Below are 6,155 nucleotides of genomic sequence, written 5' to 3'. Positions count from 1 at the left end.
TCTCCTTCTCCTTCTTCTTCTCCTTCTTCTCCTTCTCCTTCTTCTCCTCCTTCTCCTCCTCCTTCTCCTCCTCCTTCTCCTCCTCCTTCTCCTCCTCCTTCTCCTCCTTCTCCTCCTCCTCCTCCTCCTCCTCCTCCTCCTCCTCCTCCTCCTCCTCCTTCTCCTCCTCCTCCTCCTCCTCCTCCTCCTCCTTCTCCTCCTCCTCCTCCTCCTCCTCCTCCTCCTCCTCCTCCTCCTCCTCCTCCTCCTCCTCCTCCTCCTCCTCCTCCTCCTCCTCCTTCTCCTTCTCCTTCTTCTTTTCTTCTTCTTCTTCTTCTTCTTTTCTTCTTCTATGTTGGTCTTGGGGCTTATACTCTGGGCCTGGGTCCTGTGCCTCAGCTCTTCAGCCCAAGGCAGGCACTTACCACTTGAGCTACAGCAACACTTTCAGTATTTTTTCTATTGGTTTATTGGAGATAAGTGTTTCATGACTTTTTCTGCCTGGGCTTCGAAGTCATGCTTAAGCACTGATAATTTTCATTTATCTTTTGGCCTATATTAATTTTGGAAAGTCAAATTCTATCTATTTTCCTATAATATCTACCCTTTAGTGTTACGGTTATTAAAAAAATTAGTTCTGGCTCTAATCCTAGCTCAGGAGGCTGAGATCTGAGGTTAATTGAAAGCCAGACCAGACAGGTTATTTTTGATAAATAACTCAGAAAGCTGGAAGTAGTCCTGTAGCTCCAAGTGTATATCGCTATCCTTGAGAACAAAGAGCTTCAGGGATAGCTCCCAGCTCAAGCTCCAGGATCTGCAAAAAAAAAAAAAAAAAAAAAGAGAACTGGGTACTGCAATCCTAGCTATTTAGGAGAATGAAATCTGATGATTATGGTGGGAAGCCAGCTCAGATAAGAGTGTCTGTGAGACTTTTATCTCCAATTAACCACCAAAAAGCTGGAAGTTGTGCTGTGGTTCAAATAATGGAGTGCTAGACTTGAGCACAAAAGCTAAGCCCCCAGGCCTTGAGTTCAAGCCCTAGGACCAACACAAACACACACACACACACACACACACACACAGAGCTGTGCTGGCATGAGCTCTTCAGTCTTTTCTCCTTATGAGATTTTTTTCATTAATATTTACACAATATTTTATTATTTTCATTCAGGTGAAATCTTTCCTTAATTCTCTGAGTGGAGAAGAATTAGAGGCTCTAATATTTGAATTAGAACAACTCAGAAGCATTTTCCCTAGCAGAATTTTATGAGGAAGAAGAAGAGAAAAAAGGTAATATGAAAATTCAGAATCGGATTGGGAAGATGCAATGTATTTATTATTACTAGAGTATTTATTATTACTAGGGTATTTATTATTATTATTAATATTAATATTATTACTAGATTATTTATTATTACTAGAGCAATTTGTGTGTTTGTGTGTGTGCACGCACAATGCCTGTGCTGGTCCTGGGGCTTGAACTCAAAGTCTGTTTGCTGTCCCTGACCTTCTTTGCTTAAAGTTAGACCTTTAAGGACTTGAGCCACACCTCTACTTCCAGCTTATTTTTTGTGATTAGAGATAGGAGTCTCATGGAGTTTTCTTCCTAGGCTGGCTTCCAACTGTGATCCCGAGATCTCAGCTGCCTGAGTAGCAGTCTGACAAGGATAGCCACTGGTACCCTGCATCTCTCTCTTTTTTGCAGTGAGAATTTTCATGTAGAATTCTTTTTGCAACTTTCCCCCATCTAGGTGTTCAGACACATCAGCCTCTTGCTTATGTCTTCTTCTTTTTTTCCCTGTCAGACTCCTCTTAGCATCCCTCATACTGATATTGTTCATACACCCCTGCCAGTGATTACAGTTAGAGATTGCTCTTTTCAGAGTTTGTCCTCAGTTTGGCTAATGTTTCTTTATATCTCTGGATACTTCATCTGTGCCTCGTGACTTGTGGGATCCTTAATCCCATCTTGAATTGAGGCAGAAAAGGTGGTAGTACCTAAAACATGAGTGACACTCTTCCCCCTCCCTGCCTCCACAATTTAAAGCCTGTATCTCTTAGAAAATATGAATGTTGAAGCTGCTCATTTTTTATAGTAATTAGGTAATGTGGCAGTTAGTATAAAATGTAATTTCTGGACAAATGAATCTTAAGGGTTGTTTTATTTTAACATTTAATTAGATATATTTCTAAGACATATTCTCTGCTAATTGGCTATTTTAAGAAAGTGGAATCCAATGAATTCAGTTTTGTCTTTTTTTTTTAAGCTGGTCCTAGGATTTGAACTCAGGGCTTGGATGTTGCCCTAAGCTTTTTTGCTCATGGGTAGTGCTCTACCACTTGAACCACTGCACCACTTCTGGCTTCTTCTGAGTAGTTCATTGGAGATAAGAGTTTCACAGACTTTTCTGCCTGGGCTGGCTTTGAACCATGATCCTTAGATCTTAATTTCCTGAGTAGCTAGGATTACAAGCATGAGCCACCAGTGCCTACCCATTTGTAGTGTTTAAATGAACTATTTACTTTGCCATGGAATGACATTGTCACTCTGAAGTATACAAGTGGTCATAGAGACTAGAATTTTATTTGGTGAACATTTCTTAAAAGTGAATGAAATGAGCCTTTACGACGAGAAAAGCAACGATGTATGAGTCATGATACACATTCAAACTAAGTTTCAATTTTGTAGAATGTATTTATTGCTCTGTTGAGCTTTGTAGCTTCCCAGTGCTGTTTACAGACTATGCTGATGAAATCTGTGTTGATAATACCAGCTATATTCATTGATTTCAGGACAGTTGGTCAGCATTTGGAAGATTTGTGTGACTCAGTGTGAGTATTTTCCCATTATTTAATGTGTGATGTTAGCAAATCATGTACAGGCAAAAGAAAAGAAAAGACTAACTGATTTTAATTTAATACATCCAAGCAGAAAATCTTATGGTATAGCTTCAGGCTCATTGCTATATATCTCATTACAACTAAATTTTAAGAGATGACCACTAGTTGAGTTTTAGTGTAATATTAAGGAGTATGCCAGCATTAGCTTTATTGATAATCTGAGAAGGCAACTAAAATACTTCTTCCTTTTCTAACTAAGTGACTTTGTAAGGTAGATTTTCTGCATATACTTGAAACAACATAACCCAACAGACAGTATAAAAGCAGATGAGAGAATACAGGTGTCTTTCATTAGGCTAAAGGATGAAGAGATTTATTAAAGATGTAAAACAATGGGACTATTCTGCTGAAATTTTACCTTTTTTGGAAAATACAGTTTTTTTTCAATAAGCGTATATTAATAAGTAGTGTTTCTTTTCTTTCTTTTTTTTTCTTTTTGGTGAGTTGTGTGGAGTAAACTTTGGGTTTGGGTGCTGACCCTCAGCTCTTTAGCTCAGTGCTAGTATCCTACCACTTGAGCCACAGCACCACTTACAACTTTTTCTGCTTATGTGGTGCTCAGTAATTGAACTCAAGGCCTCATGCATACAAGACACTCTACCACTGAGCCACCTTCCCATCCCCAGTGTTTTTGTTCTTAAGTTTACAAAACTACCATAAGCACTTGAGTTCTAAATTTTCTTTTGTTTGGGTTGTGAAACTAGGACTCAATACCTGATGCTTTGCTCATTAGCTGAGTTCTACTTTTTAACATATCTGTCTGTTTCTCTCGTGTGTGTGTGCATGCATATGCGAATGCATGTGTATCCCCTATTTTTTATTTAATTTATTTAGTTTTGTGCCAGTCCTGGGGCTTGAATTCAGCACTTAGGCATTGATCCTGAGCTGTAGTCTACCACTTGAGTTATAGTTGTACTTCTGGGTTTTTTTTGTTTTGTTTTGTTTTGTTTTCTGAGTAGTTTATTGGAGATAAGAATCTCATTGACTTTCCTGCTCCAGCTAGCTTTTAATAGCAATCTATAGATCTCAGTCTCCTGAGTGTGTAGCTAGGATTACTGGTGAGAGCCAACAGTTCCTGGCTCTACTAACATTTTTTTTTGCCGGTTGTGGGACCTAAACTCTGGGTCTGGGCACTGTCCCTCAGCTCTTCAGCTCAAGGCTAGTGCTCTATCACTGGAGCCACAGTGCCACCTCTGGCTTTTTCTACTTATGTGGTGCCGAGGAATCGAACCCAGGACCTCATGTATGCAAGGCAAGCACTCTACCACTGAGCCACCTTACCTTTTTAATTAGCTCTTTGGGAGCTCTCAAAATTTAAGAGTATTAAGAGGTCCTGAGACTAGCATGTTTGAGAGCTGCCAGATGAAAATTTTCCAAATATTAGTGCTTTGAAAGATGGCTCTCTGTTTACTTCTTTGAACTGTCAGTGTGCTTGCCACTGATATCTCTAAACCTCATTTGATTTTTTTCTTTCTTTTTTTTTTTTTTTTTTTTTTGTCGGTCGTGGGGCTTGAACTCTGGGCCTGGGCACTGTCCCTCAGCTCTTCAGCTCAAGGCGAGCGCTCTACCACTTGAGCTACAGCGCCACTTCCGGTTTTCTGGTGGTTTATTGGAGATAGGAATCTCATGGTCTCTCCTGCCCGGGCTGGCTTTGAACCGCGATCCTCAGATCTCAGCCTCCTGAGTAGCTAGGATTACAGGCTTGAGCCACCAGCGCCCGGCTTTGATTTTTTTCTATTTCTCATCAACTGTAAAATAACTAGTCTTCAAGTTTTCTACAAAGCGAATATTTCTCAGTGAGAAACTTTTGTTACTCCTTTAGTAGGGATTTTATGCAGACTGGGACATTTTCTTTTTTGTTTGTTGTCTTCAGCATCGTGTTTAAGAAGTCAGACTAGACAATTTTATAACATCTTACTAATAAATGATTCCTTAGTCTATGTAAAAGCTTGATTCCTGATTAGAAAATTTTTTCTGACCAGGTACTGGTGGCTCACACCTGTAAACCTAGATACTCAGGAAACTGAGACCCCGGATCTGGGTTTAAAGCCAGCTCACCAGCAAAGTCTGTGAGACTCTGATCCCCAGGTATCGACCAAAAGCCCAAAGTGGAGCTGTAGCTGAAGTGATAGATTGTTAGATTTGAGCTGAAGAAGCTCAGGGACAGCACCCACGCCCTGAGTTCATGCCCTAGGACTTGCACAAAAAAAGAAAAAAAGATTTTTTGAACATAAGTTCTTAATGTTTTTCTGAAGTATTGAGATGGCAGTTAAGTATGATGGGCTTTGGAGTTATCCACTGAGTCAAAATGAAGATCTGTCTTTTACTAAAGCCATGTGACCTGCGATCCTGAGCTCTTTTCTCATCTGTAAGGTAACCCAATCTAATTCCTTACAGGTTGTTAAAATAAGTACTAAATGAAATACGTTATTCAGAGGCTGGGAAGGTGTCTCAGTGGTAGAGTGCTTGCCTTGCATGCATGAGGCCTTGGGTTCGATTCCTCAGTACCACATAAGCAGAAAAAGCCAGAAGTGGTGCTGTGGCTCAAGTGGTAGAGCACTAGCCTTGAGCTGAAGAGCTGAAGAGCTGAGAGACAGTGCCCAGGCCCAGAGTTCAGACCCCAAGACTGGCAAAAACAAAACAAAACAAAACAAAAATGAAATAATGTATTCAATAAGTGGCATAATAGTCATAAGCAAGAGATGGTAATTATTTTAATGATTCCAAAGATATAATAGATTAAAAAATCTGCTTTTTAGAAGTCTTAACTTAGGAAACACATAAAGCCATTGTGATGTGTTTAGATAGTTGCATTCTTTCTAATTAGTCCTCAATATGACAGTTGTGTTATTTATAAACTTTTTTCTGCAATTAACTGCATTTGTTCATGTAATCAGCATCTGTTTGGTGTAGGAATGGGAATCTTGAACTTTAAATACCATTCAGAGGACTCTGAGGGATTTTCTAAACAGTTGGATTTTTGTCTAATATGTTCACCAGAAATGACTCTGAAAAGAGACTCCTGCCCAACTCCTCTCACTCTTTGCCAGCCCTCCTCAGTGATATTTGTTGAGAATTCAGCAGTGATGTTGGCATTTAATGATATCTCAATGAAGTACTGAAAAAATGGAAGTAGCTGACGGGGATAAAGGTAGGAACCTGCTGTTGTGGTAGTGTTGGTCATCTTTTTCTATCAGCATTCTTGGTCCTTGCCATCCCTTTGCCTAAGAATATGTCTTCCAATTTTGGGAGAGTCCTGCCTTTCTCCAAAGTCC

General features: G+C 39.8%; 1 protein-coding gene across 21 annotated transcripts in view; it reads left to right on the top strand.

Annotated features, from left to right (window-relative positions):
• Positions 1 to 502: 502 nt before the first annotated feature.
• Positions 503 to 6,155, top strand: part of LOC138836021 (endogenous retrovirus group K member 18 Env polyprotein-like) — a 40,962-nt gene continuing 35,309 nt past the window's right edge. For 9 of the 21 annotated variants that reach the window (XM_070034555.1, XM_070034548.1, XM_070034551.1 and 6 more), the window contains exons 1-3: positions 624 to 1,269; positions 2,773 to 2,811; positions 5,881 to 6,031. The gene's annotated coding sequence lies outside the window, so the exon portion shown is untranslated. Of the gene's footprint in view, positions 1,270 to 2,772; positions 2,812 to 4,862; positions 5,254 to 5,880; positions 6,032 to 6,155 lie in introns of all 21 variants that reach the window. The other 12 variants (XR_011374858.1, XR_011374860.1, XR_011374862.1 and 9 more) reach the window with 9 other exon arrangements.

This window comes from Dipodomys merriami, unplaced genomic scaffold (assembly GCF_024711535.1).
Source record: "Dipodomys merriami isolate MVZ:Mamm:240054 unplaced genomic scaffold, mDipMer1.0.p SCAF_2460, whole genome shotgun sequence".
In the NCBI taxonomy this organism is placed as follows: Eukaryota; Metazoa; Chordata; class Mammalia; order Rodentia; family Heteromyidae; genus Dipodomys; species Dipodomys merriami.
The sequence above is the reverse complement of the archived record's forward strand: the minus strand, read 5'-3'. Positions and strand labels throughout refer to the sequence as shown.